Genomic DNA, 22,875 nt, shown 5'->3' with positions numbered 1-22,875 from the left:
TCTGCACACAAAAACAATGGGTTTCACCAACCACTCAAAACCAAAATAAACAGTGTTCCAACCAATCACCGCAAAATCTCAAACCACAACACCCCCACCTTTTGTGTGCAGATCTCAGAGCCTAGGCTGCCTACAGAGACACGGTTTTTGGACGGCATGCTTATGGAGCGGGCAGCTAGCGGATCGTTAGGAAAAATTAGATGAATGTGATCATTTATATTTGGGCCTGAAATCGCTGATACAACCTTTAATGGAAGGCGACACTGATCTCTCGAAGAACTCTAAGAAGATTTCTTTTTCAACATCAAACCTCGGTTCCTCACGAAATCCCTTATATTTTGGGCCATTCTTTCTCTCAGAACAGGGTCCTCTGCAGTCTTGCACTGCTCACACTCTGCCTTTGTTGCAAGGTGTCCCTTAGAAATATGGACTCTGAAATGTTTCATGACAGCATTCACTTCATTTGGGCTCCATGGCCTTTTCGCAATTCTCCTCAATTTGGTCCCTGTAAAACAAACAAACAAACAAACAAACATATACATACACATATGTATACCTATACACCTATATGTATATACATGGAATAACTTTAATATACCCAAATGTTTAAATACCTCTGGAGTTCTCAGTTTCATCCTGATTCATTTGGCTTTTTCCTGAGGGGTAAAAAGCAAGAATTAAAATGTATTCCAGCCCTACGATCCAAACAGTTTCGGACCATGTGAAATATCAGCAGATAAGCACACAGGGAAAACTAGTCTCTGGTCCTGTGTAACATGAAAAGGACCACTTTACACTGAATTACTGTGGAAGATAAAAAATAAAATCAACATGTATCCTTTTTCTCAAATAAATATCTAAAATATATGCGCATGCACATACCTGTGGAGCTGTCAGCCTCACCCAGGCCCATTTTTGTTTTTTTCTAAGGGAAAAAAAGCAACACACTATTCATCTTCTCTACACAGCAAACAGGTATATATAATATATATATAATTATTATTATTATTATTATTATGTAAATATGAGGGCTCTGAACCAGTTCAAAGAATGAAAACAAAAACTGGGGAAAAACCAGAAACGATTACTTGAAATGACCATTAACTGGTTAATAATGGTGTTTTTTTTCTTCTTTTTTCTGTTTAAAGGGTAATTCCACCGGTTGAGACATGAATATGTATTGAAAGTGGGTCATATATGTAGTAGAATAGTAGCATACATTTCTAATTTGGGTCCTTCTTGGCCGATAAAAGGCAGAAAATGACTTTTTAGTGCTTGTGGATTGTAGACAAAAATCCCCATAGTGCATTGCAATGCTCAGCTCCGCAGGCCACTCCCACTACCTACCGCCTGGAAATCATTTCACACAATTTCTAGTGAAGAGTTACTTTGTGAACTAATTATTTGCTTTATCATGCTCGTTAGCTGAGATAGCTTATACCTGCGTGCATGAAGTTGTCTGGACTAGTGTTCTTCCACAGCTTTCTCAGTCATTTTTACCGTCCGTTTTTCACTATCTTGTTCATCCATAACGAGCGAATCCATGACTGAGAAAGCTCGTTCAGAACTCAGCGGCCAGGCTTTTAACGGGTACTAAGAAGAGAGAGCACATTACTCCGGTGTTAATTAAACTACATTGGTTACCCATACGATACAGAGTTCAATACAAAGCGTTGTTGTATGTTTTTAAGTCTCTGCATGGCCTAGCACCTGAGTATGTTACTGATTTAATCAGCCGCTGTCAATCCAGTAGATCTCTGCGCTCAAATGATCAATTGCTTCTCATGGTTCCGCGATCCCGTTTAAAATGTAAAGGTGATCGGGCTTTCTCTGTTGCAGCTCCTAGGCTCTGGAATGAGCTTCCTCTGTCTGTAAAAACTTGTCCTTCATTGGGTGTTTTTCAGAGTGCGCTTAAAACTTATCTGTTCTCTTTAGCATTTGATAATGCTTTGTAAGTTGTGTATGTCATGTTTGCATTGTTTTTATGTCTTTGTTTTTATTTAATTTTTTATACCTTCTGTACAGCACTTTGGTTCCACTTGTGGTGTTGAAAGTGCTATATAAATAAAGTTGAGTTGAGTTGAGTTGAGTTGAATGTTTACACACTTTATTAGTGCAAATATCAAAACCGTAGGGTGAGCTTAACACACACACTGCGTTCCACTTTTATTTATTTATTTCTCACACAGCGGCGCGCGCCATAGTCCTCTAGGTTTCGATTAACGATCCACAGCACAGCAAGGAAAGCTACGACTTAGTTTCACCGTGAAAGTTTCCTCCTTCCGGCTTTTATCTCGATATCGTACAGTAGAAATTGGCACCGCTGGAATGAAAAAGTTTCTGCCGGTGAAATCAAACGCACGGCACTGATCAGTGATGTGTCTGTTAGCGCATTAGGTCCAACCCCCTATGGGCGGGTTTGAAAGGGTGGGAACTAGAGCTTGTAGTCTTTACAGAAATCCCCCCCTCTTACACTTCCTCCTACAATGACGTTAAATGACGATTTTAGGAGGAAGTGAAAAGGGTAAATAGCGGATTTCTCTCGTCTCAGGGGAAAATGAGAGAGTGTTGCACGACCATTCAATAGTATGACTGGGTTTCTAACAATGATGCAGATACTGACATTTGCATGTAAGGCCAAGCCATTTTCGACTTGACACAGGTCCACTGCAATCTTCACAAGAATCCAAACTGGAGATAACAGCACTGTGAACTTCATGGTGGCACTATAACAAAAATTATTTATTAAATCAACATATATTGAACATAGCACAACTTTCATTCCAGAGTGTGGTGTGAATGGGCCTTAACAGTTTACGTCTCTGTGACTGAAAGTCACAAAGCATATCCAGATTGAAAAGAGTGCATATTGGGTCTACAGCTTACCCACAATAAAGAAGCAGCCGACACATACCCAAAGCAACATCTTTTCCTCAAACCCTAACCCTGACATGATGGTCCTCGTAGTGGAGAACTGTCCTTATATTTCAGGTCAGTGTCATGCCCATCCCCCAACGCACGAGTTATGAAAATGAATGAACCGATTCCATTTTACACAAAGGAACAAATATTATCCAACAGATTGACTTAATTTATATCAATCTGTATAATAATTCCAATCATAATTTCAAAAGCAGTTATGTTAAAAAAAATAGAAAAAAAAAACTTCATGGGGTTCCATATAGGCTACAGAAAGAGTTTTTAAAAACATGGTTGTGTAACAAGGTGCGATTTGCTGGTGGGGGATTTCCCCCCTCCACAGTAATCAATGCTATAGCCTAATTTACCAATAGACCATATCACATATATTATATATTTTTAAAAATATGCAACACGCACGTTTAAACAACAAACGATACAATCTGAACCGGCGCTTCTGCTCCTGTATTGAGAGATAACATGCAGCGCGTTTCAGTTACGATCCTGGTTCCAGTGGCCTTAATACATTCACGGCTTTTCAGAATGTCACAAAGCGTTTTGAGATGTTTTTGAACGAAATATTGATTGTTTATAATTAAGTGTTTTGGCACACCGAGTGGCGCTACGTTGCACACATTGTTCTAAAATTGGGTTTTATTCTGGCATGTTGAACTAGAGTTCGACAAACGCGGCGGCACTTTCACTTGAATTAATTTTTTTCTCATTACAGCTAAAAGAACTTAAAAGGCTAGCCTACTCCGTAATTTTTGGTCATACAGATAAGATATCATCTTTTTTTAAACTGTAAAAGGTCTACAATATGCTAACGATAAAACGTTTTCTCGCTCATGTGAACGAACACACTGGAGAAACAAACGTTTGGTCATTTCACAAAGAGTAAAATCATGGCCGAGTGGAAGAACTTACGGTTCGATCATTTAGATGACACGGGTTCAAATCCCAAACAAACTTGGTACTTTTGTAAATTTTATATTAGCCTATTAATGCATTTTATATCCGATTATTAATGCAGAGAGATTTGTCTAGTTCTAAAACTCTGTTACACCATATAGTTTTTGCTTATATTTATAAAATAAAATTGCCAAGCATTTCCATTTTACACTGGAACAAATAGTATCCAACAGAATGACTTTACATCTGTATAATAATACCAATCGTAATTTATAAATAGCTATAGCCTATATAAATTTTTGGGATTCCCTATAGGTTATAGGCTACTTCACCAATATACCATATACAATATATAAAATAGAGATATGCAACAGGCACGTTTAAACGACAAACAATAAAATCAAAACCAGCGTTTCAGTTGTTCATTAGTTCCAGTGGCCTTAATGTAGGCCCTATGCACGGCTTTTCCAAAAGGTCACAAAGCGTTTTGAGATTATTTTGAATGAAATATTGAAGTTTATAATTAAGTGTTTTGGCACACCACGCCGAGTGGCGCTATTGTTCTAAAGTCGGGTTTTATTCTGGCATGTTGAATTAGAGTTCGACAAACACGGCGGCGCGTTCATTTGGATTTATTTTTCTCATAACAGCTAAAATAGCTTAATAGGCTACTCCGTATTTTTTGCCTACATCGTTCAAAACTGTAAACTTCTATTCATATTAGGCTAACAACATTTTAGCTGTCGTCTCGTCTCTGTCTCCGGGAACTGCGCGTCACAAAAATGAACCGAAAACCACTTGCCTCAGCTCAGTCACGATAAGAAATCGGCTATGTCTAAAGCCTTTAATTGTCTAAATATTTAATAAATGTTATCTGATTATGTAATCCATCTGAAACTGAGAGGTACAGATGATCTACTCAAACATGTTTAGCTATGATGTGAGCGCTTCCCAACGAGGAAAGGACAAGGGGGAAAATCTCGCTCTAATTAAATGTAGGCTAAATCGCCCTGAATTAAAATGTAAAAGCAGATCAAATAATTTTTGTCGAAATGTTGCTATATTGTTTCATTTAAGTTCATAACTATTCTATAAATGTTATTTAGTTTAACAGCAGCACAACGAAGCACTGTGGTTCGAGGTTTATTTGAATAAAAAAGAACAACTTATTGAAATTGAATGAATTATTGAAATGAAATATTTAGTAATTATGTTTCATGACAGAAATATCACTACATGTAGCTTACATTATTTAATTCCTTCATTATCAACACTTTAATAGTCTAATGCTAGAATAGCGGTTTAAGTGTGAATTGCGACTTCTTTTTGTTGTAAGTCAGTCTCAGAGAGCCTGTGGGGGGGTTGGAGGGACAGTGGCTTTATCGGCACAATAGGTGTTAATGTTCCTCTTTCATATGGAGATGTCGGATAGCCAGCCTGCAGGCAAAGGCTAAATTCTTATAAATCTCCCGGTGTGTCCAAATGTAGGCCCTATATCTTATTAAATGATAAATATTGTAGTTTATTTTTTGTATTTAAAGTTTTCACACAAAATTTCAATTAAAGTGTTCAATCCAGTTGTTTCAACTGGTTTTGTAGAGTTTTAGAGTTTTAGAATGTTTGAGCACTGTGTATGATTGTCAACAATCTGGCATTATCTAAACATTAATTGTTGACTAAACACATTCATGCCACAGCAGATACAGAGCTCTTTAATTCGCGATCAACCTCGTTTTATTGTAAGGTGAATTCAACAAGGCATGCTTTGTCTTTGAAGCAACAAAGGCTAAATAATTTGTTACAGTTTTTTTTTTTTGGAGGGAGGGAGGGAGACAAAATAAACTTGCTAAAAAGAGATCCAGCGCGAGAGACAGGCAAAGAAAAACGCATGTTCTTAATTTATGTGGCTTTGGACTATTTTCGTTTTGTACTGTTTTAATTGTTTAATTTAGCTGAAATTCCTTTGACAATACAAATTTAAAATGTTGCAAGAATAAGATTCTGTGTTTCTTACATTCTTCAAAATTTGCGATGGGTTTCAAACTTAATTAATTGTAGTGTTCTTTTACATTTTCATTTGTTTTTATATTGAAAGTAATACTATTTAGTTAGTCTGTCAAGTCAACAAAATCAGTCTTTTCTGATTTGTTCAATGTATGGATCTGTTTTGAAAAATTTCTCCCGTTGCTATGGCCAGGTATCACTGTCAGTCAACTCAATTTCGTGAATGATTCACAAAACAATAATTTAGCAGATTAAAGACGAGCTTCATTATTTTCATTTTCTGACGCGATCAGCTTTCTTTTTTTATTTATTTTCATTTCCCTCATCAGCTTTGTCGTGCAGCGGACATGGAATGTAGCAAATTTACGTTAATGTGGCATTGATAATTAAACAAAACGCTTGACATTAAATAAATAAACAGTTAATGAACTCGCTAATAAACAGTTACCTATTTAAGCATCAAGAACGGTAAAACATAAAGTCGGCCAACATTGAGATGAGTTGGCTACATTGAGATTCGATCTCGGATCGCTTGAAGCTCCGTGAGGCTCATGTTGTTGCGTTAACCACTGAGCTACCGTCTGAACGCTATTAAATTACGTCTTATGCTCTTCCAGACCCTCATTGATAGCCTAATATATTTCTGTTGCAATGTTTTATGTTGTAATGTTTTCACTATTTATTCAATTTAATTTCAGTATTGCGATTATGAATTCGTTTAACTACAATGTTTCACTTGAATTCATCTGTTACCAGCTTTCAATCGCTCTGAATGAGTGGCGGCGCGGCGGTAGATTACGCAATAGAGAGAATAAACTGACACCTTGATTGTAGCGCCTCTTAGCGGTAAAAGGCAGCAAATACACATCCGAATTTTACCGCCGCGGGGGCGGCGGCGGTAAAAGTATTATTCTTGAGTACCAACTGTACCCAAAGCAACATCTTTTCCACAAACCCTAACCCTGACATGATGGTCCTCGTAGTGGAGAACTGTCCTTATATTTCAGGTCAGTGTCATGCCCATCCCCCAACGCACGAGTTATGAAAATGTATGAACCGAGCAATGTACATTTTACTCGAATTTGAGACGTCACAACAGCGTCTTTAAGACGACAGTCCACGTCAACCAGTCTAGCATGATGCCCAACCATCCTACACTTAACATTGCCTGTGTCAAAGAGAAGAAAACAATGAAGGAACATGCGCTCACTTACTTTCTGTTTCACTGATGAGGAAGGATTCACACTGCATTCAGTCACAGCCACTGATGTCTCGTCACACAATTCCTGTAATTATGAGAAAGACAGGTACAACACTGAGGCAAGGATGCTTGCCAATCGGTCACCGCAACTAATTCTAGTATCAACCAAAGACTAAATATCTAGTGTCCCTTTCATGGCTCCGTCATGCACAAAGCAGACGTGCAGAATTTTTTTTAATAATCTGCATCATATAAAAAACTAACATTCATGAAATACAGAACATGGTTGACTTTCAGTGATAAAGTCTTTAAGAGACTCACCCTTAAACGCGAAGGCCAAGAGGAATCCCCATAGTTGTATGTGACCTCCTCATCTGGAAAGATATGTCTTATACTAAACAGACACAGGAGTGGCCTTCCGTCAACAATGATTGTCTTGACTTTGCAATTTGGATTTTTGTCATCATCATTCCTCCACCGTCCTCTTTTGTTGCATCTATGCTGTGATAAAAATAGTGCAGTAAGAAACTTAAAACATAGACACACACTGAAACATACGGTTCTAACTGAACATTTGGGTTAGGCTAACCTTGGCCTATTTAACCTATATTCAAATACACATTGTGAAAGTTAACTTGACTTCCTAAGAATTTAATAGGTCAGATGATCCACTTAAAGGAGTCATAATGTAGTATTAACTTTGATACCCACGCTCTATTATAGTCATTTCATGCCCTTCTAAAAAAGAAAAATTGGAAAAAAATAAACACAGAGCTTGTTTGACCCTTATTTCTGAATGCATTATTGTCTCGCGAGATCTGATGCGAGGTTTTGGCTGTCGTGGACGGTCATTTTAATAATGCAAATGAGGGGCGCGTTGATTGGTGGCAGGAAGGAGGGGGCTTGACACCGCAGGTAACTTCAGCATATCATTCCAAAAAGAGATCATGGCGCAAGTTGTTAATGAACCCGACCCGGCCGCGACCTACGGGATTCAACCGTATATGTTGGAGCCAGACTCTGAACCAGAAATGGAAACGGAAGAGTAACAACAGTCAATAGAAGGACGTCTACATCAACATGTCTCTGAATGGTAAAGACAATTTTTTTGACTGAGACATACATTAACATCAGTAACGAGCTAAAACGTTTTTTTGCTATTTTCTCCCACATAAGTTTAGCTTTAATTTAATGTAGATTACATTAACGGAGATGTAGTCTACTTTATTTTCAGCTTACAGTGGTTATAGAGATTAACGTTTGCTATAATGTGTTGTTTTTGCCTTTTTTGACGTTGTGGTTTTTTAGATATTTAATAATTTTCATCTGCAGACATGTAACGTTATGTTTTTCTTTATGTTTATTAATTCTTGACTGTTTTTTAAATGTATCTATCCTTATCTATTATATAAAAAAATCAATACAATGATATGTTGTCATTGTTATATTGTATACGATTATATTAAATAATAGCTGTATCATTTTCTAGTCTTTTTAAAGTGGAAAGATGTGGCTAGCATTCGTAGAGTCCATTCCCCGTGTTTACATCACATACACTAACGCATTAGTAGTTAGCTGCTATTTACACATAATATAGTAATAAAAACACAGTCTTACCGTTTCAAATTCAGGCAAGTCCCTGATTGTTGGAATGGCACCTTTTTCCAAACGTAGCTTCGATGCCAACTTCGCCTGATATTGCCCCAAATTTGTAAAATAATCTTTTGTGAAATGTTTAGCGCAGACACCTAACGTTGAGCAAGTTGAGATGGTTGTTGGAACAGCGTCATTAAAAATAAATTTCATCCACTTGTCCCTTGTAGTTTGGTCAGTTTTGGGTAAAGAAAAAACATTAGAATGTGGATTATGACAGTCAACACAGAGCAACTCACGTGTGCACTACGTTTCTGCATCTTTCTTGACTGAATATGATGGGGAGAGGGGCAGGGCGGGCCTCCTCTGCGGTGTCCATATATGGTATATCCGGCCCCGTCTTGACGTCATGTCGGGGGAGAAATTGAAATCTCGTATTTGAGTGCGCGTGCACGTTGGCTAGTTTAAGAACCCTGGGGTAAACAAACGCTTCACTTTTGAATATCGGCATCCCGGCCAATGTATAATCGTTAGTCAATCATAACATACATTGATTCTCATGGAAAAGTGAAAATTGCACATTATGACTCCTTTAAGGTAAAAAAAATAATACCCCAGTTGAACAATAACCATGTTATTGATTATCACTAACTAATAAGTTCCTAATGTTATGAGAACCCTAGCAAATCTGCTATTGTAATAGTGCGGCACGATTAATCTTATCGCAATCGTAATCGCGATGTCAAGCCTGTGCGATTATATGGCGCAAAATGCTGCGATTTTATGTAAAATAAACAATGGGCTGTTAACGCAATTAACGCAGCATCTGTTATTATTTGTCATCCTTTGGCTAGTGTTACATGATAATGCTCTCATGCGATTGCTTAAAACCATTCATGCGAGACAAGTCAAAAGAGAGCGCGCTGAATGTCCGACTGTGACTCACAGAAAGACACGCGCCAGAATACAGTTCTCTTTCGCTCTTGAACGAACAACAACACACACAATTATGCCAAAATGTCGTTTGTCGAGTATCTTCATAACATAAGAGCAGTCTTATGATGGACGTATAGAGTTGTGAGAGGATGAGGCGCATGTGAGATCCGTGTCTCTGTCAGCAGCGGCTGCTCTTAAAGGGCCGGCAGCCAAAGCTTTCTGTCAGTAAAGTTAATCAAAGAACAAAGGGGACAGAGAAAATTACTCACTGCTCTTGACTAAAGAACTTATGTAGCTTTAATAAGGATTAGTCTATTTATTATTTATGCAGCGCAGAGTCGCAGACTGTTTGATAACTTTATTAAATTTCTGCATACCTGTTAGACAGGAAGGGCACAGGTAAATATGACATGTCATTTATAATGGGTTTATGTGAGGATTATTTGAAGGTCACTTAAATTAAAAGCTGTTATATTTTTTGACGTCTAATAAATGTTTTTTAAAAAATTATAGCTTTCAATTGTAATGATGGAATCACTGTAATGTTGGATGGCTATAATTAATGTTTTAAATGGGGGTGGATTAATTTTTATCCAGACATCAATGGCTTAGATGTTATCAATCATTTAGTTGTTGTTGCTAGTTTGAGTTGAGAAATACACATTTCAGAATTATCACTAATCTGTGTGTGCATTTTGCTTTAGAACCAAGCAAGTTGACTCATGAAACCATTTGTTTATTATATCGCAATCGCATATTCCAATTGCAATATTGACCTCAATAATCACAATGACATTTTCCCCAAATCGTGCAGCCCTATATTGTAATAATAATAGTAATAATAATAAATCATAATTATAACTGTTTTTATTAGAATGACATGCAACTAGTTTGCTCTGAATATGAACCAAAAATAAATAAACCAAAAAAGAAACAGCCAGCTTACCAATAACGTGTTCCATTCCATGTGAAGTCAAACAAGTAGTTGCCTTGAACATCTTTAACATGTTTACTTTGAGAGAGAATCCCACGGTATTCAACAACAAAGGTGGATGGTTCAATGTGCTCAAGTGCAAACACACCTCTCCCTGAAAGGGCAAAATAATATATAATAATACAAATAAAACATGAATCCAAGTGCACCTATATGTTACACAGCTAACCAACCTATCCTTTTAAAGAGTTAAATCCTGTAAAACTGTGTAATGTAATATGAGGTGCAGGAAATAAAAAAAATAATCAAGCATTGGTTTTCACTGCGATATAGCCTACTAGTTGATTTTGGTTACACTATTCTCTGTATACATAGTTTTATGTATTTATTTTAAAATAATAATTATAAAAAAATTGTTTAAAGTTTTTTTTTTCATCTCTTAACCTTTATGAAAATGAGCGGCTTACCCAAGGGTAAAATGTGTGAATGTGAAAGATCATGTCCAGACTGCCAGCAATAGGCCTACTTTTCATTCTTACAAGTGCATGCCTACTTTATGATTTGATTTGCCTGCAGTCTGAACATAGTCAAATTGCCTTGTGGTGTTTGTCGTCCCTCAATGAAGGCTTTGTCTTTGCCCGACAATATGTGTTCTTTTGCATCCTGCTCAGGTTTTATTCTCTTCTTTCTTAACATGTTGACTGAAAACATTCCAGACAACATAATTAGTATGTATTTATAAATATATATATATATATATATATAGATAGATAGATAGATAGATAGATAGATAGATAGATAGATAGATAGATAGATATGCTTTATATACAGTACATTATTGTCAGACTGTAGACTATATCAATAAATACAACATTTTACACAGAAATAGTTGATCAGTGAGGTTTTGAGGCTTGTTACTTTTGATAAGAAACAGTCTCCGATTTCAAATTCAGTCCATTTTAATACCATTTTATCACTCTTTAATGTGGCGCCTCAGATCAAATGAAGCTAAACTCGTTACTTAGAAAAATTAACTATAGAGAGAAAGTTTTAGAAAATGTTACATGTATTACACCTGATTTACATTAAAATAATAAATGTAAAATCGAATTGGAAATCGAATCGAAAGCACGTGAATTAAAATTGAATGGAATCATAAAATGTCTGCTAATATCCAGCCCTAAAATGAATCAACCAGATAATTTTGGCAAGTCATTCTAATGACAGTAACGTTACATTAATGAAAGTATACTTTTACATTAGTCTCGTTTCTGTTTATTTAATATATTTCTGTATCTTACTGTATTAAACTGTAAATTCATCCACTCAACTTTACCAGTCATCATGATGACAACATAGATTTGATTTATTTCAAAATGTAAATTAATTCTCTCAAGCATCCATGGAGATGTATCTTTCATCAACTAATACTAATACTAGTATCCAACTGCTTATGGATTTATATTAGCTACGTTTAGTGGCCACGTTTAAAGTAATGTAACTAACGTTATTAAAAACTGTCTGACTCATGACACTTAACTCCATAAAGGTAGAATATATAAATAAACGCACTTACCTTCCTCGTGATAAAGTGAAAATCTCCCACTATAGCTCGTCAACTTCGCTCGAATTCTGCTAATTAATCTTTCATGATGATGATTAATCTTCTGATTAATCACACGGTCACACCACACGTCTGCGATAGAAGATCAGAGGCGCAGGCGCGCTGACTTTGACGGATGTGAAATGCAGCCAATCACTGACGAGGATTCCAGCAGCCAATCACTGACGAGGATTCCAGCGTTCCACCAATGAATCGCGCTTGGGCGTGGTCTGTGTGTATGAAATGTGCATGATACTGCAGTAGCGTCGAATTTCCCATAGAGGGAGATTATACACTCTGAGCATACTCTGGCACACACTGAAAAACGGGTACAACGGATTTATAAGGACATATTGAGAAAAAGCGGGAGGTGGTTAGGCGCAGCCTGATAAGCCTTTCTACACTGCTCGACTTATGAGGACAGTAGTGCTGTCCTCGTAGTTACGGTATGTCCTCATAGAGTCGGTATGTATCCATGGTTTTTGTCCTCATAATCCGGTCGCACCAACGCACACACACACACACACACACACACACACACACACACACACACACACACACACACACACACACACACACACACACACACACACACACACCACATGTAAGGGTGGAGCTGCAAAATAAAGCACCTAAAAGCTGTCACAAAGAACCGGCAAAAGGAATGATTATGAATATGTAAAATATAGCAAGGAGATATTTTAATTGTTTATTAATAAACACTTGTTAATAAACAAGTGTTTTCTTTGTCAGTGTCGGCTAGATGAAGTTGACGATGCTGACTCGCGATCTTCAGTAGTGAACGCGCCAGAGAGAAATGCACATTTCATACGGATTACATAAGCAGAGAACAGTCTGTAGTCTGTTTTCTTTCGTTTTGAATTTTTCTGTTTAAAAGTAGACATGTCTGTGAGAGGCAAGTAGGCTACCTTATACACTGTGTTTCGGTTCATTTATGAGACGAGATCCAGTTCACGTGCCGGCGCCTCCATTTCTTATCTATCGTCTGCTATTTACTTCTTATTTATTAAACCCAGGCAATTGGTTGATGAAACATTGATTCAAATTAAGATACAATTAATGCGAATTAAAACGAAATTCAGGTTAAAGAAAGGTTTTGTGTTTTCTGTTTGATGTCTCTGTGAAAGTTTTAAAACATTTTTTATGCCGCTTTCAGAGCGCTCACGTCCGTAATGGAGAACACGTCCATAACATTGTTTTTTCCTCATAAATGCAAACCCGAAAAATAAAATAAAACAAAATTAATATTTTATGTACTGTGGAGACTGAGCGCCAACCCTTCTTTATTCGCTGGGTAGTAGCCTACTTTGGTTTGGGCAGTGTAATTCACATAATCAGTAAAAATATATTTTGCCTCCTAAAGTTTTTTTTTTAAGAAATCAGAAATCCCTCGTGGCTACGCCACTGCCACATTTGAACCTGACTGTGTTAAACACACCACATACTCAAGAACATCAAACCAAATGCTTGGCTTACAGTAATGTGTAATATAAAATCTGACCATGGAGTTGACTTTGGCGGAAAGCTGAAAGTGATTGCTGAGGCTGTCCCAATCAGTGGCGCCTGCACAATCCAATCACGTTTGAGAGGGTAACAACAAATTGAGGGTTTCCGAGATTTTTCTTTACTTTTTTTTTTTTTTTACTCGGGTACTCACGGTTATGGATAAAAATGTATTGGAGTAAAGAGTACAATATTTGCCTCTCAAATGTACTTGAGTAAAGTCATGAGTACTCCCCAAAAATGATACTCGAGTAAAGTACAGATCCCTCAAAATTGTACTTAAGTACTGTACTCAAGTAAATGTACTCCGTTACTGTCCGGCTCTGCTGTTTTCACTGTTTTATATATATAAATTAACTAAATTAATAACTAATGATTTTTACAACGGTAATAAATTCACACTGAACTTACTAAGCTGGACAATGACACTATTTTCTTCTAGATCTGCTGTACAGCCGAAACAAACTTTGTTGCATTATTTTCCTGTTATCACTGTTAAGCAACAATCTGTATTGTAAAAAGCGCAATATAAATAAAGGTGACGACTTGAATTGAATGATAATATATTTCATTAGCAGGTATGTTATACCCTTAGGGCCCACTGAGGGTTAAAAGTAAAAAGTATGAATGAACATAAAATACACAATAATCAAGAAAATACATATACTTTAACAGTAAAGTATATATAAATAGTTTTATCTTTATTTTTAGTGAAACAGTAAAAGGTCCATGTGTGAAACATTACCTATGATAATATTTTATTCAAACAGTTTTGTTTGTTGTTGTTGTTTTTTCTTATAGGGTGTTTTGTGTAACATTTTATGATATTCGGTTGATGGTTATTGCGTTCTTCTAATGTATATATGAGTACTGGCCATGGTTTATGGATAGGCAACTATGATTCAACTGTATTATGATACAAAGCAGATTTTAGTAGTTCAAGAAAGCTATATTAAAACTATACATTTCACAGTAAAATTACTGCAATAAGTAAATTACTGCTTTACAGTTAACCTTTTTTTTGCAATCTTTTTCCCTTTAAATATAATAATAATAATTATTATAATAATTCATCACATTTATATAGCGCTTTTCTGGACACTCAAAGCGCTTCACATAGAAGGGGGAATCCCCTCAACCACCACCAATGTGCAGCATCCACTTGGATGATGCGACGGCAGCCATATTGCGCCAGAATGCTCACCACACACCAGCTTACTGGTGGAGAGGAGACAGAGTGATCAAGCCAATTGGTATATATATATACATGGGGATGATTAGGAGGCCATGATGGACAGAGGCCACTGGGCAAATTTGGCCAGGATGCCAGAGTTACACCCCTACTCTTTCGAAAGACATCCTGGGATTTTTTGTGACCACAGAGAGTCAGGACCTCGGTTTAACGTCTCATCCGAAGGACGGGTATGTTATTTATAAATATGTTATTTTGACCAATTTAACACATATGCAGCACACATAATTAATGATATTAACTAGCACACAGGATTACATCCCACTACAGTCATTGTCACTTTATTATGTGTGCACACACCAGCTTACTGGTGGAGAGGAGACAGAGTGATGAAGCCAATTGGTATATATATATACATGGGGATGATTAGGAGGCCATGATGGACAGAGGCCACTGGGCAAATTTGGCCAGGATGCCGGAGTTACACCCCTACTCTTTCGAAAGACATCCTGGGATTTTTTGTGACCACAGAGAGTCAGGACCTCGGTTTAACGTCTCATCCGAAGGACGGGTATGTTATGTATAAATATGTTATTTTGACCAATTTAGCACATATGCATGATTAATGATATTAACTAGCACACATGATTACATCCCACTACAGTCATTGTCACTTTATTTCTAAACCAAAATATTACTCCAGAATTAACTTCCCTCTGAAAGCCACCTGATATCAGAGCGTGGCATCCATTCCGTGTGGAGCTCAGTGGCTTTACAAACGACTGAATGAGGCTCGCCTTGTGCAAAGAGCTGATTGCTTTTAAGGTGGGTGGCTGATGTAGGGGGTTTGCTCTGCTGTGCAGGATTTTCTAATGATGACCTAGTGAGGTCTGCAACCTGTATGTGATAATGGAGGAAGCACAGAGCAGCTGGAAGTGGATTATCAGAAGCGAGTGGGAGATTGTATGTGTGTGTGCTTGAAAGAAATGAGAGCTAGCCTGTGTGTGATTACATGGTGAAGGGGGGCAACACCCTGGACCTTAAAACCTGCCTCACAGCTGCAGTGCTCAGGAGAGATCATGGAGGCACATCAGGCAGAGATATGGATGCCCGCTAGGGTTCCTAGCCGCTCAGTGAGCTCCAGAAGTGCTGTACAGACTGCTGGGAGAGAGGGCCATCTGTTGAGCGGAGTCTGCCGTAGGGGCCTGATCCCAAGATCAAACATGTTACAACAACAGCAAGGATGAAAAATAAGAAAGAGATGCAAAATTGATATAAAAACTGAGGATGTGTAGGAGATACGGTTTTCTCTCCTTCACTTTCCTTCTCTGTTTCCTCTCGCATGTGTCATATTCTTTCTTTTCTGCTTGTTTTATTTTGATTACAGATTCATTTTTCTTTTCAATGGGGCCCAAATCACAAAGTCAATGGGGCCCAAATAACATTGAACCCCTTTCAATGTATATGGACGTTCTGAGTGACATGAGGGTTTGTAAATGATTGTAAATGATGAACTATCCTTTTAATGGCTGACACCCTGAAACAGATTTACTTGTATTGTCAAATTGAAATGAACCTACACTCCTTTCAATCCCACACAGTAAGACAGAAATCATCAACATCCCCGATACGACTGTCTGGCAAACCCAGCTTCTTTCTTCAGCTATTTCCATAACACTGAAACAGTTGCCGGCACAATACTCCTTTCTCAACATTCCTTTCCCTATTCCTCCCCATTCTTTGCTAAAGTAAATGAAAGTAGAGTCTGTTAGAACAAGCTGCTGGTGTATAGTGTATCCGATGCTCTTGACCTGTGTGGTTTCCCTGCACTTTTGTCCCGTTGCCCCTCTCTACTACAATACACGCTCGATTCTCTTTCCATAGACTCCCATCTGGCCCCTGTCCCTCTATAGAGAACATGATTCCCTGGATCTCCTCAATCTATTGTTTAGTGGAAGAGATTCTGGGAATGAAGAGAGGGACTTTTTAAAGAGCAAGAAAAACTCTCAATTGAGTCCCCTTTGTACATTCTCATTGGTCTCATTGATCCCGTCTTTGAGTCAGAGGTGGGTAGACTATCCAAAAACTGTACTCAAGTAAAAGTACAAGTACTTATAGAAACATTTACTCAAAGTAAAAGTAATAATCTTAATAGTTACTTGAGTTAGAGTAAAAAGTATCCAATGAAAAAACTACTCAAGTAGCTAGTTACTAGTTACTTCGGATCATATATATATATACACACACACACACACACACACACACACACACACACACACACACACACACACACACACACACACACATATATATATATATATATATAACATGATATTATTTAAATATTTTTAATTTAAATAACTATTATTATCATAATTAGATAGGCTATCTTTGCAACAAAAACAGAAGAGACAAGCATTATTCCTGCCATCTGTAGTCCGAAAATCATTGCCTGTCCTTTGGTTTGTATAAATAGTAACTTATACAACTACATTTGGATTATTAGACAATGTCGAAATAAAGTGAATATGCAGAGTTTTGCATTCAAAGGCAGGGAACCATTGACACAGAGAAGAAAGAGTCAAAACTCTTCATATGTGCTCGCGCTACTGGGCTCATGACCGCTACTGAACATCTGAACACAAACGATCAAATGCACATCGACGGATCTTCTTCCGTCTGTTCTCCAAAATGTAATTGTAGCAATGTTCAGGGAAGAAGGAGGCGGGAACCGCCGGACAATCAAAATAAAACTTTATTTTAAATGAAATAAACACAATACCTGCCAGCAGTCCCTCACGGAACTGCTGGCTACCCAAAATAAAATATAACTACCTGCCAGCAGCCCCTCACGGACGACTGCTGGCTACCAAAATAAAATAAAACACAAACAAAAGCAGGCCTGTTCCTCTCTCGCTCATACACTTCGTCGCTCCCCCTTTATGCTTCCGCTCCTCCGTGAGAGATGCGAGACCGGTGTGCTTCACAGGTGCTGCTCATTAGCAATCGCACCACCGGCCTCGCGACGTTCTCTCACGTCCCTCGGCCGTCCTGCTCACCACAGTAATCAAATGTATATTTCTGCAACTCCAAGCATGTTTAAACTGGTTAACTGTGTCTAAGGCAGGCAAAGGCATTCGTTTTCAAGACGATTTCGCACGCCACTGCGCAATACACACAAATGACCGCGGGATGGCGGGTGTTTCATAAACTGTGAACAATGGTATAGCTTATTTAATGTATAAATTAAGGTTAGGCCTATATGTCCAAAAAAACTTGTAATGTCATACTTTGCAGTAGTGCTATCGTGGCGTAATAATCTGTTTGTTGTAAAATGTAGGCTATTACCAGAATGGAATGAAATCGAATGTATCGTCCTGTGGAATCATTCATTCACAGACAGCATATGTTCAACTAATAAAGATCTTCATCGCTGGCAAACAATATGATGCATTTGCAGATTTGCTTCCACTTGACTGTAGGTCCATGGCCACTTCATCCAACGGCCTTGATGTTTTTTAAAGCTCCAGTCCGTAACTTTTTTGGGTTAAAAATGATCCAAAATACATTTTTGAGTACAAAGTACATAACCAGCCAGTGTTCAAAACTATCTGCTTGATCTTAGCTCGATTCAAAACGGTAAGCTTGTAATAATGTTTTTAATTCCAGTGGTACTGGTGGATTTCCGCGGGAAATTCGGGCATGTCTTTGCGTCATTACGTCACATCTGTACACATTAAGAAGGAGTCTCGGCTAGTAGGCTATGTTGCGAGTGAGGAGGATGTTGGATGTGGAGATTTATAGCCTTTTCTCAGCACTTGATATAATTAAACTTATTAATTTGATGGCGGATCCAGAAAGGTTCAAACGACAATCACCAGTGACAACTAGAGATTCACCCGTTGTAAAATGCAAAAGACTTTGGACTGAGAGTTTGGAAAAAGAGACTGCAACCGGGCCCATGCGAAAACAAGGATAAATATCGGAAGGGCATTAAATGTAGTCACGCAATGCTGATGTTGTTGACATTAACAATTTGACAACAAAGTATAATTTGCACGGTTTGAGGTGATATGATGAGCGATCGTTAGATTTAATCAGCGCGATTCACTGCAATCCTTTTTTCCCCTTAGTTGGTCAGAACAAAAGTGGATGTTACTTGTTCAGATGACAATTTAGGGTGAAAATTCTTATGTTGGTCATACATCCAAAAAGTGTAATCTGTGATTGCGAAAGACAGTATCCACACCGGCGCGGTGACTGACAGCCGCACTTTCTCCTCAAAACATTGTGTTCATCCGCGCTGTGCCGTGCCGAGGTACAACTCATGTAAAGTTGATAATTCCGCGAAAAAGTGCAATTGCAGATTTTGAACAGAGATGGCGACAAAGAGGAAAAACTGCGGACTGCAGCTTTAACATTCCTGTTACGACTCCGAGTGTGAAACCGCTTCAGACAATTCAGTGTGTAAATGAAACTGAACAAATCATTCAAACTGATTTGCAAACCAATTTAGACAAATCTGCCAACTTGTTTGATGAAGTCTTTGAACAGAATCGACTCAAAAGAGTGATTAATTTGTGAATTGAGCATCGCTCATGCCCCAGAATAAAGATACAGCGCGCTTGGAATAAACTAAGCATTTAACAACATGCATTGCATTAAAATAAAGTAACGAGAGGAACGTTGCCCAACGTAACGAAGTAAAAGTACAGTTTTTTCATTATAAACTTGAGTTAAAGTAAAAGTGCCCACATTTAAATCTACTCTTAAAAGTAGACAGACAAATGATTATGAATAACTCTCTTTGCCATAATGTCTGGCAGAGGCAGATGAAGCGAGGAGAAATGACTCTTTTTCATTTAGCAAGGCCTGACCCAACATTGATTCCAGCTCAGTTTCAAAAAGGAGTCCATTATCTATGAGATTACTTCTTCAGGTCTTTTATTTTGTCCTTCGGTCCTTCAGAGCAACACATAAGGCTGATTGAGTAACTCCTCTGACCTGTTCTGACTGTATTGTTTGCCCTCTAAGAAGAGCAACTTATTAATACCTTGGCGCTCACTCGCTTTTCCCACAGCTTATTTACTGTCTTCTTCTAGATTTTTTTACTACACAAACCTCTCTCTTCTTTTTTTACCTGCATCTTTGTCTTATTGCTTCTATCTATCTATATATCTATCTATCTATCTTAGTAAGTGCAGTAAAATGTAATGAGATGTATGAACATTCAATAACTCCATTGACAACCCCATTATTACACCATCACTAAAATGAGGACATAATTAATACATGCCAATTTCCTCCATCTGGCGCCTTGTCTATTTTTCTAATTGATCACAATGCCATTTCAGTAACTACAGGTTCAGAGGCCAGAACTGGGATAGTCAATTTGCAGCTCTGGAACTGCATGCTAACTGATCTCAAAACGGGGCTATTTTTCCCTGAACAATTTGCAATTACTCAGTAATGATCTATTAATCATGATGGATTTTCTATGAGTGCAGAGACATGTCTTTACAGGCCGTCTGTCTGCTGCCATGGACACTAAAGATATGACCTTTGACATGAGACAAGGTCTAATGCGATAAAGTGAGCACAGCAGATAAACAAACAGTACCTACACTAAAGATAGTACTTATGCATCATGTTTCTAAATGGCAGTGTTTAGCCCAATGGCATGATATAATAACAACATCAACATCATCAATGATAACTAGAAAAATTGTATTTCCTGTGGAACATGCGTGTGAATGCTTGAAATGCTTAAATGAAATGCACAAACAACATATTGCTAAACAAGCTGAGATGCACAACAACTGCAAAACAGAGCAAAAATGCAAAAAAAGCTTAATTCAAATGCATTAATAAGCTGAAATGCAAAAAAAATTAAAAAAAATTGTAGAAAACTAAAGAGTTTAATTAGAGAGGTAGAGAAGTAGACAGAGGTAAATAAATAAAGGGGTAGAGAAAGAGACAGAGGTAGAGAAGTAAAGGAGAACAAAAAAAGAAAGGTAGAGAAAGACAGAGGGATAGATAGATAGATAGATAGATAGATAGATAGATAGATAGATAGATAGATAGATAGATAGATAGATAGATAGATAGATAGATAGATAGATAGATAGATAATTTGGACACAGAAAGTCAAATAGTTAGACAGGCAGATAGATAGAAGAGGATAAAAGGAGGAGTAGAAAGGAGAAGAAGAGATTAGGAAAGAAGGGGAGAAGAGGAGGAGTAGAGGATGGAAGGAAGAGAAGAGGAGGGAAGAGGGAGGGAGAACAGGAGAAGCAGAAGCATAAATGCAACAAAAACCTGTAGTAATAAAAGTTCCTTTAGAAAAGAGCTCAGTGACTGTCCACCAATCAGAACACAGGACCAATTATGTGTGTCTCCCTTTGATCTGTGCTAATCAACATCACCTGACCTGGGCAATCAGCTTTCCTATATAGACAGAGGCCAAAATCGCTGATACTTGGCCTCGAACAAACCTCCCTAGAGACAAAACTATAGGTTGTATCGAAGAAATGACCTGACCGTGCGCGAGACAAGGCCTTTGCGAACGATGTGATGTATTTTTTGTGTGGATAGAGTTGAAAAGAGGGACCACTTTGGCAAGTTGAAAAACTGGTCCGTAATGCTCTGATCACTAAAGTTTGACCTGAATTTATAATTGCTGGCAATGGAGGATTGTCTGTCACTCTTGTCCTTTGGAAGGACACAGAGGAAAAACTGTAAGTCCGAGGGATTTACTAAACACACGTGAGGAACCACAACAAAAATACCTACGTTTCAAGTATAATTACATGCCCGAAGAGTTAAAATTGTGGCCAGGCCAGCGATTTAAAAATGATTTTTTACGATTAGTTTTCAAGCTGGCTCACTCTAGCGGATGACATCACGTGCTCTAGCTCTGAACAGTCTGTCTCATCCGCACTTAAATGTTAAAAAAAAATGCACAAAAAGCTTAATAGTTTAAAAATTATAAAAGGTATAAAAAAGAAAAATAATAGCACACAAGTCCTTGAAAAGCTGAACATTTTGATACTTGAATGGTTTTTGTAGCACAAAGTAGAGAGGAGTTGAAAGCGACCACGGAAGAATACGGAATAATAATAATAAAGATTTGGATTTCAATAGTGTGAATGCTTGAAGCATTCACACTAATAATATTATTTAATGAATGTTATTCTTTAATTATTATTCTCTTGTGAGATGTGTGTGTGTGTGTGTGTGTGTAGGAAATAAATTTGTGATAAGAATAAAAGGCAGAGTGTTTGCGTTTCTAAGGGTGTGCACTGCCCCAGATTTTGATTTATGTCAAAATCGTTCAGATAGAGGGCAGAAGATGAATTGATTGGAGGAATGTCTTACTCTGTCTGGTGATGAAAGGCACAGGGGAAGGCAGGCGATACAGAGTGCGCTGGGAAAAATGACATTGATTCTTCCTTTAGAAAGCAGGAAGTAGAGTAAGATAAGGAAGTCTGAAGCTGATTTGCCCTTGAGAAAAAATAATGACGATTTTGTCACAGCACCCTCTGCTTCTGTAATATCCCCTTAATTATTCTCATCTCCCTCGCTCTGTACTTTCCAATCAAAGCGGCACGTGCCTGTGAATCATACCAGGGTCATTTTATTAAGTCTACATGTCCTTTCTGGGAGCTTTCAGTTGAGTCTGGAACTATTGGGGAGGAAATTAGCTATTGACATCCCAAAAGCTTTTCATTTTACTGCCAATACGTTACTTTGGAATGTTTAATTCATTGCTACAGATATTTAAGGACTTTACTGGAAAAATCGTTATCCTAATTAGTATTTTTATTGCCTTCACATCCTTAAAAGGAAGAGATAAATTTACTTTATAAGGAGAATATTAGGACTTGTTTTCAAAGAATATGTCTGTGCCCTATCATACACCCGCCGCAATGCAGCGGCAAGTGCGACGCAAGTGTGTTTTGCTAGTTTCAGCCCAAGGCAGTTATCATTTTCAGGTCCTGCGCCACGTTGTTTAAAGGCACACTGCGGAACTTTTGGCCACTAGTGGCGCTCGACCT

At 37.8% G+C, this 22,875-nt stretch overlaps 1 long non-coding RNA gene across 1 annotated transcript; it reads right to left on the bottom strand.

Annotated features, from left to right (window-relative positions):
• Positions 1–434: 434 nt before the first annotated feature.
• Positions 435–7,127, bottom strand: LOC130083027 (uncharacterized). The gene is made up of 3 exons (XR_008806807.1): positions 7,050–7,127; positions 615–656; positions 435–505 (listed from the first exon to the last, which is right to left on the bottom strand). It is a non-coding gene; the product is annotated as an uncharacterized LOC130083027 (long non-coding RNA).
• Between the last annotated feature and the right edge of the window lie 15,748 nt (positions 7,128–22,875).

Source organism: Rhinichthys klamathensis, unplaced genomic scaffold (genome assembly GCF_029890125.1).
Source record: "Rhinichthys klamathensis goyatoka isolate OS25496 unplaced genomic scaffold, OSU_Roscu_1.1 h1tg000051l_1, whole genome shotgun sequence".
NCBI classification, from domain to species: domain Eukaryota; kingdom Metazoa; phylum Chordata; class Actinopteri; order Cypriniformes; family Leuciscidae; genus Rhinichthys; species Rhinichthys klamathensis.
Note: the sequence above shows the minus strand (reverse complement) of the source record. Positions and strands in the feature narration are given on the sequence as shown.